This window comes from Thermobia domestica, chromosome 1 (genome assembly GCF_964235325.1).
Source record: "Thermobia domestica chromosome 1, izTheDome1.hap1.1, whole genome shotgun sequence".
In the NCBI taxonomy this organism is placed as follows: domain Eukaryota; kingdom Metazoa; phylum Arthropoda; class Insecta; order Zygentoma; family Lepismatidae; genus Thermobia; species Thermobia domestica.
Genome location: NC_137454.1, coordinates 295,360,820 through 295,373,530, shown reverse-complemented (window position 1 = coordinate 295,373,530; position 12,711 = coordinate 295,360,820).

Below are 12,711 nucleotides of genomic sequence, written 5' to 3'. Positions count from 1 at the left end.
TCGTATCCCTGGGCCATGGCACCCGGGCCAGGAATCGTGCGTCCTGAGTCAGGGGCCTTCAAAAATATTTACTGACTAATCAGCTGAAAAGTAAGTACACGCTGGACTATAAAATCATTACCTAGCTATCCCGTACATACCCCTCACATTCCTGGTTGAATTCCAATCAACCAATCACCTATCCAATGATAGACGATAAGTGAATAAAGGGGGAAAGAATGTTGGAAATAGGGGGCACGATGACTCAGTTGTAGAGCGCTTACCTCTGGTGCGTGGGTTCCTAGTTCAATCCCCGGCCAAGTAAGTTTGTGGTAGAAACATCGTGTCCGTGAGTTTTCTCGGGGTGCTTCCGTTTCTTCGCACTTTCTTATTCCACCAATTCTTCCATCATCGTTCACTTGCCTTAATCATAATCTCCCTTAGCCTAAATGGCATATCGTGGGACGTTAAACTAAAGAATGTGGGTAAATCAAAGAAAAAGAACAATGTTGTATATCACAAACATACAGGAGTTGGGAATGAACCAGGGACCTGTACAAGAAAAGTGAAAGCAATATACGTTCATCGTGCTTTCAACTCAATTTAGAATAAACAGCCCGTGGTTGGCTAAGACAAACTACTTGGATAGTCAAAATTTGAACAATCTCTTGGGGCAATACATGTGCATTCATGGGCAAAATTTGGTTTATTGCTATCAAATCTTTTATTATGTAAATTTCGAAACGAAAGTTCTCGCTTCCAAATAAATTCGAGTTCTGCAGCCATATTTTACATTATTAGGTAGACAAAGATAAGGAAGCAACATTCCTATGATCGCTTTTATTTCTCTCCTGCTCGATGAACTAAATACACTTTGAGTAAATCCTACAATACAATTATGTGTACTTTACAATTTAGTGTTCTCTTTCTTTGGATTTCATTTATTTACTTTATCGCGTTTCCTGAATTTAAGTGCTGGTGACATTATTATGGTAAATTAAGTGAAAGTGTAAGGAAGATCGTGTAACAGATACTGTTTGTGTTGAATACACAGATCACAAAGCTCATTAAGTTATAATTATACAGTAGACCTACTTGTTAAAAAGCATTGAAAGAAATAGATATATTTGTCGATGTACGCAGCAATAACCATATATCCGACAAATCCCACCAACAGAGCGTTGGTGTTTCATCTGGTGCACTAGTTCGATTTCAGATCAGTTCTTTGATGCAGAAGAATCTTATATTTAGAAAATTTTTGCGGTAGGTTAAAGGAAATTCTCACAATTTTTTCCTACATTACGACTGTGTTTTAGCGTCTTTTCTTTGCAATAGCGATATGCTAAGTTCGCCTTTAGTGACCGATTATTTTCAAAAAGTTTTTCCAAGTTCTTTCTGGGTCCGCGGTGGTTCATTGGCAGAGCGTTCACCTCTGGTGCATGGGGTCCGTGGTTGATCCCAGCTCGCGCCAAGTGAACTTTGTGGTGACACCGCGTGGGTAGGTTTTCTCCGGGTTCTCCCATTTCCTCCTACTTTCTTCATTTCATTCATTTCTCATCATCACCATTTCCTTTATATATATGTGGTATAGGGGGCTATAGCCCCCCTTGACGCTCAGGTATACACTGGAAAAAATGGGGTTCAATCCTACTTTACACTGGATAAAGCCGCAAACTATGGTTTAGCCCCTCCCTTGATCATATCCTGGATCCTCCACTGTATATATATATATATATATATATATATATATATATATATATATATATATATCATTGCACCATTATTTGATGATTCACGCCTAAAATCTTTTAATATCGATCTTGCTACTTTGCTGGCCAGAACTGAGGGAACTTTATTAAAGCAGGTTCGACTCTGGTGGGAGTTCATGTTATCTGATTCCACGTTAAGAAGTACTCGACGTCTTCTATAGCCTCGTTGCTTCGAAGATCGATTTAATTTCCTAACCAATTAACAAAACAATTTTTATTCAATTTGACACAAGTTACATTTTTACATGAGGGATTAGCACGGTTACATAATGGGCCATGTATTGTTCCGAGATCAGGGACGTAGAATTTTCAACTACTATCATAAGGAAATTTGGCAATCAATAATCCAATATACTCTATGCCTCATTTATAAGGTAGGTGTGCGCAATTCCTCCATGTTTTCAATTCTGTTAGGTACCTCCGAACACGTTGTCATAAGTCAGTAGATGGGGCTAGTGTATAGGTAGATAGCGCATGGTGAACGTGTTTTGTCCCATTTCATTGGGTAAGAGCTAGGTGTGAAACACAGGCAGTCAGTGAATGTGATAGACGTAGTGCTGTTATAAGATCGAGAGCAACGAAATGTGGTCCATTGTTCCAGAAGGAAGGTTCGAAGCTTTGTCCTAAGCATTGCATTGTGAAAACGAATACTTTACGCCTTCAATATATGTGTAATGCTGAGTGTTATACATTGGAAATCATATTGTCACCCATTTGTGTAGTCTTTGGAAGTGCTTGCAATTTCGCCATGCAGAACAAAGGGGTGGCGAAATTGCAACCCATGCTAATGTGCATAATGTAATGGAACAACGGCAGTGATATCTCCTTTCCTTAGATTTAGTTGCAGATAATGACAGACAGACGGAATAAAAGGAAGTACTGCAAGTTGTCATCGATGGATTTAAAGAACGATTTGATAAGCGTTACCCAGCATCAGCTATCTATCCACGCTGCAAGTAAACAATTCAACATACCACGTCGAACATTACGTGTCTATGTACAAACACAGAAGACAACGTACACCCCCTAATAGAAAATCTGTGTCAAATGTAGCAGAGGAAGAGGTCTTAGTCCAGAGAATTGTGCGGCCAGAGGACGTTGAATTTCCTCTCACACCTTGACTGTTGAAAAAATGTCTCTACAACTTTTGTACACAAAACAAAGTACCACATTCTTTCAACAATATATAAGGTGGAGCAAGTCGAACATGACTTCATGGATTTTTGTTACGGCACCCTGAAGTGGCGAAAAGAAAAGCTCAGCATTTAAATGAAGCCCTGGCCCAGAAATTAAATAGATAAATATTTAATTATGATTATGTATTATGTTTATTATAATAATCGTGGGGTGAAAATATGTACTCCAGTATTTGATTTATCGAGCGGTTTGACTTGTCACCTTTGTTTACAGTAGGGGTGGCAAAATTGTGGACAGGGTGTATGAAATTTCGCCAGTTGCACGCCTTTTTTTCTTTTGTATTTGGTAGTACCATATTATCAGCGTACGGATGTATTTTTGTCCCGCAGACAACCTAATCCGTATACTATCCATTTCCAGTACGGACGTAGTCGCCATACCTACCAGGAATTTGCAACAATCGTTCAAAGCTTAACGTGGCGAAATTACGTTTACATACCTTATATTTTTAAAATAATTTCTATTAATAATATTTTAATGAAAAGGTTGTTCGTTATATATAAAAATCTAAATACAGAATTGTAAAAATAAATTAAATTCTCTTGTACCATTAGTTAGATATCAGTGATTAGTTTTAGTAAGGAAAGCTAAGCACATTTTTTTGTACATTCTTATAGCACTCAACGATAGAAACATGACTATATGAAGACTCTTTTCTTTTCTCTTTTTTTTTAACATGAGGACGGAAACTATTCTAACAATAAAGTAACCAATAGATATAGGACATTGATTAGGGGTCTACACATATTTGCGGCGTAAATTTTTTATGACCCTAATTTAATTATTACACCTACGTTAGCCTCCTTTAGCTTATTTTGGCACAGCTTAGATTAGCTCAGCGTACCTTTGTGTTAGCTATGATTAGATCACAGCTCTCGTAAAGTTAGCTTCAGTAGCTGAGGATAGACAAGTTAGCGTACGTCAGGGTCGCCGACTCTGGAGGTGCTTCTGTATTCGAGAATCCCAAAGAATTGTTGTGCGGGTGCTCAGCACACACATAAAAAGGAGAAAGAAAGAGAGAGAGATAAATCAGGAAAGAGAAGAATGTAAAAGAAAGCAATCATGCGTGTTCATAAGTGCAAGCAACCATGCATGCAAGCGAAAAATAAATTCAACCTCGGAACTGTTATACTGTTAAAAATGGTTTCTTAAATTCGAGAAAAAAAAATCCTCGTATTTGAGAACATCCGTTTCTTACCTGTGCACATATATTCTTAAAAGTGAAATACTGATTTTCTCAAATCATTTTGAGAAATAATGACTCAAACGCGAGGAATTATGTCTAATTTCTGAGGATGCAAATGCTTTCTCAAATTTGAGAAAAAATGTATTCTTTCTTAAAATTGAGAAAGCAACATCTGAACAAATGAGGCATATAAGCCCCATTTTAAGAAACACATTTCTTAAAAAAAAAAAAAAAAGTCTTTCTCCAAAGCGGGAAACGGTGCGCAGAAACATGGTTCTCAAATACAATAAGGAAGCCACGGTGGCTCAGTGGTAGATTTTTCACGTCTGGTGCTTGGGGTCCTGGGTTCGATCCCAGCCCCAGCCAAGTGAACTTTGTGGTGGACAAACACCGTGTGCGTGGGTTTTCTCGGGGTTCTCCCGTTTCCTCCCACTTTCTTCATTCCACCATTTCATTCATTACTCATCATCACCGTCTCCTTTAGCCTAATCGGCATAATCGTGGGCCGTAAAACTCAAATATTTCATTTCATTTCAAATACGATAAGGAGAAGGGGAAAGGGTACAAACAAAATATAAACATGCAAAAAAATTAAACAATTAGTACATACATAATTTATATTAAATAAATATCTACAGTTATATTATTTAAAATATAACATGTTTAAACCTTCATTTCAAGAAAATTACATTCCTTAACGAAATATTTGTTTTACAATAAACCAAAGAAATAAGCAGATAATTTCTCTAAACACTGCCAAGGAACTAACGTCCACATTTTCACTACACCATTATTATCCATCTCTATCAGTCTCCCTTAGCCTTGGAGCACAATCTTGGGACGTTAATTTTTTAAATGTAATCTTTGAGTTTTATGTCCCACAGTTGTGTCGGGTAGGCTCAAGGAGACGATGATGATGAGAATGAATGTAGCAGTGGAATGAAGAAAGTGGGAAGAAACGGAACAATCCCGAGAAAATTCGCGCACACTGTTTATCCACCATAAAGCCCATTTGCCTCAAGCTGGGATCGAACCAAGAATCTCATGCACCAGAAGTGAACGCTCTACCACTTTGCTATCGCGGCCCCTACGTTAAATTAAGAACAAATGGGCATATTGCTATATGCAGTGTGCGAATTGACGGGGGATACCAGGGATTTTCCCTCTGAGAAAAATTTAACGCCACTGGAGATCAAATTTTTCATCCCTGGTAGGAATAACTTTTCAAATTCTCTCTATATAGATGGTGAACGTGTGTGACAACTGGATGCGTATATGGGTGAAATTTATCCTTCCTCTTTGAAAAATATTCGGTGCAAATTGATTATACGGATCCACATATTTGTAAAATTTACAGAAGAAATTTGTAATAATATTTTAATGGATTAGTGTGTTAGTAATCAAAATATGGTGTGCTCTTACCTGTGAGATACGTATTTACGTAAAAATATATTAATGAAAGTCGAACCTGGTATGCACGTATTCGACCATGCGATAAGTAGTGGTAGATTAATAAAGGACAATATGACGTGCGACGAATATAACGAGCAAATGACTTTAACAAAAAATATATCTTTGTATCGTGAAAGCTGTGGTTTACCATAATCCTTGTTTACAAGTATATCCACCATCGCTCACGAGCCTGTCCCCTACGGACGCACCTCCGCGCGCCACCATGCTACGCACATCCACTGACTCGGTTAATGGCATTAGCGCTTTGAGGCCACCTAGCACAGGTTGGTTGTTTTATGCACAAGACCTCTTAAAGTGAATCTGCACCTGGGAATGCAAGTGCACACCTGAAAATGATTGCTGAAGGTATAGAAAGTGAATTCAGAAAGAAGTATATATTTCTTGAATTGTTGTATGGATTCGTATAATCAATCTACACGAAATATTCAATTCGCACAGTGCTATATGCCACAAATAACCTGCAAACGTATGTCATTGGAGATTACTGGTGAGGAAAAAAGGAGGCGCCAATCTATGCAAGGTGATCAGTACAAAGTACCTTTGCATTACAATTCCATAATAATAAATCACACTTTTTTCAACGCTGTTTCTAACTACACAGATGACTTACGTGTTCTTTGTTTCCATACATAAGTTATTTTGTACCTTATAACGAATGGGAAAGGTTGTAAAACATTGGCATTCCTTCCCATTCTACTTATTGCTACATAACAAAATTGCTACCCTTATTGCTACAAGGGTATTTACGGTAATTGATCCATTTATTCTTTACCTTTGCTCTTAGTGTAAACTCGGTTCAATTACTACAATAGTGTTGCACCATTAAACTACATGAACTTACATTACAATATTTATTTTAATAGAACACAGGTAATAACTTCCATGAATCTTGTCAGATCAAATCTATATGTTTATTTTCGCATGCTGTTTACTTCCTTGGTTCTCGTAATGGTATGGTGTATTACGCCACCTCAGTCGCAACACCGCACTGCGTACTCATATCCATTCGCACACTGCTAGAACTGAAATCTTATCTCGTTTCCTGTATAATAATTAAGCTCTAGCAATATTACACCCTAGTAAAACATAGTAATATATTTCAATAAGATTGTTACCGTTATTTTTCAGTCATCTATTATATTACAAATCACGCACTATTTCATTCTCATTTTTAAGAAATGAGAAAATCTCATAAATGGGAACCTGAAAATTTGTCCAGCTCACAAATGAAAACACGTTTGAAAATAATGAGACATTTTGTCTCAAATATGAGTAAAAATTGCTTATTTTGTTTTGAACATGCATTTTCCTCATTTCTGAGCAAGGAAATTTTTAAGAGTGTATTAACAATTTCATCAAACGATCGACTACTTGATGAAACGCTTTCTTTATGAGTGAGGAGATATTCTGCAAAGATTAATTTTTGAACTAAATACAATATTCATTTCAATTTGCATCATTGTACACACCATTATACAACAATGTATGTTCTAATTTTGTTCTATATAACTAAATTCATTAACTTTCTTTGCTATAAATCTAAAGGTTAGAGTTCAAAATGGTGTGACGAGAAATGAGATAGGGAGTTACAACCTAGAACCTCTCTGATTACGTCGCCATATTCTCATTCAAGAATATTTCTATTGTGAAAAAATAAAATCCAATTTTATTCTAAAATATGTAATGCTGTCCCGAGTTCGATTCTCAGTGGGAACACTGTCCGAAAAATGTAACAGCTTTTGTAGGCCAACCATCCTGAGTGAGTTTTTCTTAGGTTTTCCTCATTCACACCACACAAATGCTGGGATAGTACCTAACATATTAGTCCCAGGCCGATTCCTTCCTTCCCCATTCCTTTCTTCCTCTCTAATTCCAAAGGCAGTGTAATCGCCAAGGGACGTCATTCCTCTGATGTGAGACGGGCTAACATAGTCATAGATGACGAAAGCCCAGAAATCTAATTCCTAATCCCTAATCCTAATCTAAAACACCTAAAACCGCATTTTCAGGAAGGTCCATTTCCAAATTTTCGGGACAGAAACCCCCCAAGCCTGGGATGTTTCATGCTCCATACCCCTGGTTTGAGGTTGTGAATTAAGGCACCCCGTAGGAGAAATAAAGTAGAGACGACCAAAATTTTCCGGAATCAGAAATTTCACTTTCCGGAATCCGGAATTTATTCTATTTTGCTTTCCGGATCTGGAAAGTAAAAATTCCGGAATTGACCATCCCTAAAATAAAGAAGGATAAAACATGTGCAGCCTGTCCCTTCGCACGACGTCACTTTCGACATCAAATCACTGAAATTCCTAACAGGAGACTTCTCGCATCCTCTTAGATGACAGGTGTTAGTTGTATTTATGTTGTACAAGATTTTCAACGTTTTATTTTTCTCAAACCTTTAAATTTATTTGCTATACACTGTTGTGTATTTTTGTGTGTAAATATTACTTTGTACCGATATTTTCTACTGTATACATTGTGTAAAAAGCATCATCTGTATTTGACAGCTGTAAAATGAATACACGAAATGGGAAAGTTGTAAAGAGAATGTCCATTAATTTCCAAAGGAAGAGAATTTACATAAACTCTGGATATCTGCTTGAAAGAGAAAAGATACGATTAAGATTGTTAAGTTGTTGTTTTCTACGTAATCAAGGAATTTCAAGTTCGAATCACGGCTTGAAATCTGCTTTGAACTGTAGTTTCCTTCCTTAGGAGGTCATCATCAGCCGATTGAAGAGAACGACAAAGCATCTTGATCAAAGTTAAATTCATTTATAGGCAACTGAGAGAGCTTATCTCAAACGTACAGAAATTTGATTTATAACTGAATTAAGTTGCTCCTTACTTACAGATTCAATTATGTGGTATTTAATCAGATATGGAATATGAACTAATGTCCAAAGGGGGGAGGAGGAGAACATTGGAGGCATAATTTTGTCATTCGCGGTTGGACTCAAGAAATTCGTAGGTCCAGTCCAACCTCTGCTTATGCCAGCCATGGTTTTATGTTTTTTACCAAATGTATGAAAATATATCTGAACACAGTACATGTGTATTTGGCACTGCCACTTTAAATACTGCTTTTGTAGTAATTTCTTTTGCTTTAATTTGCTTCTTATGTATTATACAATAATAAAAAGAATGTGCATGAGGTAAACTTTCCATGTCGGTTTCTAGGTATTGTTTTTTGTAGCAACATCTTCATCACGGTAACCTCAATTAATATGTGATGTTTTTATTCAATGCATTCGTAGTTTATAGGAGAACGAATTTGGAATGGAAATTCGTATTTAAATTCATATGTTTCCCTTTTAATGTTAACTTTATTTTCTTTATCAGGATAACAGGCGAAAATTTATTAAAATATTATCGTAGCTGGGGTTTTTGTATAATACTTTCATTATACTGTAGTTGCGTACATTTATATAAAGAGAATAGAGAAGTATATGATTACCATATTACATAACTACAACATAAAATTGCAAAAACATTATTTTAAACATTGAATTTCCAGGGTTCGCAGACAACTTTGTCCTAAGCGTATCAAGGTACGAGGGATTACGTCCCTCACTAGCACTCTTCGTGGAAAGAGGTTTGCAGACATATAAGCCTTTTCGGTGTTTAATTTATTGGTGGTATTTAATTTATATTGGTATTTAATTGGTATTTAATTGGTGGAGATATTGGTATTTAATTGGTGGAGATATATCCTACAAAACTCCAGTCGGGAAAAACAAAAATAAAGGAAAATAAAACAAAACATACAACGGACAGGGGTATAGAGTCCATTAATACTATAAGTTCAAACCTTTAATAATTGTACGTCAAGTTCAATATAATGCTCCTAATCATTGAAACGCTGAATTTTATTGATATATGACTTACTTTATAATGCACCGCATAAACACAAGCCAATCAATAGTAGCTTTTCAAGTTTAGATCCTATAAGAACACTATAAAAGCTATCCTTTCGTAGCCTTTCTTTATCACATGAGAATGGGCGGAGACATGATCATCATTGTTCCCAGCAGAAGAAGCTGTTGAGTGTCATATGACAAATTCGAAGTGAAGCAATGAAAACAGACGAAGCTGACTAATGCTAGCCTTTTGTGCAACTTCGGCAAGCTTGAGCGTCAATCAAAGCATAACGTTTAGAAAAGAAAGTGTGAGATTCCGGGTAAGGCGGCTTTCCTAGTGCCAAGGGCGCCCATGTTGTGGTTTCCAAGGTGGGCAAATATAAGCGAAGTTTCAAATATAGTTCCAAATTTTGCTATAACTAATGTGGAAATTCTATTGGGCTTTCGATATTCCCAAATACGATCTCCTCTTAGGGGGGCAAGCGCCCCACCTTGCCCCCCCCCCCTGATGGGCGCCCTTGCCTAGTGCTGCTCCTGCAACGGCAGAACTGCAATCCTATGTAGAAAAGCCGTATTGTTGTGCAGATTTTTCTGGACTGTGTAACGTCCGTAACCAGATAATGTTTATCAAAGTACACAACCATACTTTTCTCTATGCTGCACGTGCCAAAGAAGAAAACACATGATTTACCGGTATGTCTATTTTCGGCTATACAGATTGTTCTTGGCTAAGCAACGAACTTGTACGTAGCTTGGTATAGAAATTCTTATGTTCAATATAGAATTGTGCTAAATTTCGTATTTGGATTTTCTAGATTAAAAATCAGCTTTTTTCTATATGGAATACAAATAAGTTTTTACTTGTCTATTTTGAAGCAGTAATACTCCATGTGAAATAGAAACATTGTTATAAGTATGAATTCTTGCATTGTACAGTCAACTGCAAAAGGATATATTACTTAAATCACCACTTTTCGAGAAGTATTTCAGTCTACTCATTTCGAAACTTCACGCTATGTTATTGTGGACAATACCTCTAAGGTGGTGTGTAAATTTGTCTAATGAGACTTTTTATTATTATTATTTTCATTTTTGAAAACATATTCCCATGGCAGAATAAAATCCAATGATATACGCCTAATGCACGCGCCTTTAGCGTGGGAGACTCGGGTTCGATTCCCGGCGGGAGCTCATGTAGTTCAGATTCCACGTTAATCAATAGATATGTCTCATATAGTCTCGCTGCTGAAAGGGACATTAAACCCAAAATCAATCGTGTAGACATCTGAATTAGAAACAGCAAATACATATGAAATTCAGAAGAAAGTAGTAATTTTACTTCTGGTTCAAAAGATTATACGACAGCAAGCAAACAAGGAGACGACAGTGTTACTGCTGTGTCATGAACGTGCGACGAAAGTGACTTCAATGCGCAAGTAGGGCGCAAACGTGTTCGTTAATGACCTTACCTCTCTTTATTTCTAGTATGGAGCAACCCCACTGATTTTCAGCACCCGGAACTCCTGGAGTACGTCAACTTTCGATAGTTTAATTCAGGTAAATTTAGCTTTGCTCAAGCAAGTTTAGATTATGCTACTCTATTTTAGAATAACTTCGTTTAGCTTTTAGACTAACTTCGTTTATCTTTTAGAATAACTTCGTTTAACCTAAGCTTGTGCTAACGTAAACTGAGTTAACCAAAGCTAAGATAAAGTCCTCCTCGCTTGTCTAGTGGCTAACGCGTGTGGCTTTGAAGCACGTGGTTTCGAGTTCGATTCTCGATGGTAGAGCACAAAAAAGGTTTCACAATCATTCACTTTCAATAATCTTGCGTCTTTTACCCTAAAGGGCATACTCGTGTGATGTGACAAACTAAAAAAGAAGAAAAAAAAGAAAGATCTAAATTAAGCTAAAAGAAGGTAAACTCAACAGACATGAGCTAAGTTTAACCAACCTAAGTAAGCTAAACTAAACTATCCAAAATAAAATTACCTCAACTAAGTTCAGTACTCTAACTAAGCCTAATCTAATCTGAACTATACTAAAGTAAGCGAAAATAAGTTAATTTAGGCTAAAGTTAGCTAGGATAAGCTAAATTAGGCTAATCTTAAGTAACTGCAAGCTAACTTAACCCATAGCTCACTAAACTAACGCTGTAAAATTGTAGAGTGAATATATGTAAGTGAAATGGAATGTTAAACTAGAAATCAATTAATCATATTTAATTTTTATATAATATGCATAAGTGCAAATGTATAGAATTTGCTCAAAGAGGCTACTAAATACATTCATGCGTTATATTGTTCTTGTAAAATAAGGTCAACTGCCATAATTACCATTTTATACTCTGAAAATTTGAAGCTATAAGGGGAAAAAGCCCCTATAATCCCTGAATCAGCCTCTTCAGTGACGTACACAAAATTTGATCGATTCAACCAACTAAGTTCATATCGTTATAGGATTCTTGTGGTAAATGCTTTTTTTTTTTTTTTTTCATATTTTACTAGCTGAACCTGAACTCTCTACACAGCGCATCATTAACATATGAGCATGAATATCCTTCTCATTCCTCACAACATACGTCTCTTTAGAGATATAAGTGAAAGATGTCTTGATAAAAATCGGCAAGGGATACCATAAAGGGGAGATTTTTTCGATTATAATTATTTTTTCAATATCTCGCACCGTTTGCAAGATTGAGCCTACTTTCGGTTGGAGTTTCTAATTCATGTATGATCAGTGTTTTCTTTCTTCTTGCATGTAGTATGTAATAAGTAAATACATTACATACACAATTAATTATAATGTCAGTGATATATAGTGTTCATTGGGCAAAACACTCCAAACAAAGAAGTTTTCATCTTAGCGTAGAGAAATGATTATCCTTCGTTTTTCATTATCATTTGGCCATCAAACAAACGCTTGAGAGATATATAACCCCTGTATACAACTATGTTGTGTTGGAATATGTAACATTGGATATGCTGCTTTACTTTTCTAAAATCTCAACACTTCCAGTGTACCCCTAAAAATATAATAAAGAAATAACAGCCACGTTTTTAAATATTCAATTAGAACTGGACAATCAACATAAAATTTGGAATCGATCAGCGAAAGCAGCACGTTTCTAGCACTTGTGGTTTTAGAGATTTCATTGCCGAAAGGATTGGAGACAAACATAAACTTTTCTTTGGAGACAAGCCTAGCATCTTAATTTGTAGATTGAGGGGGGTTATAACCAGGA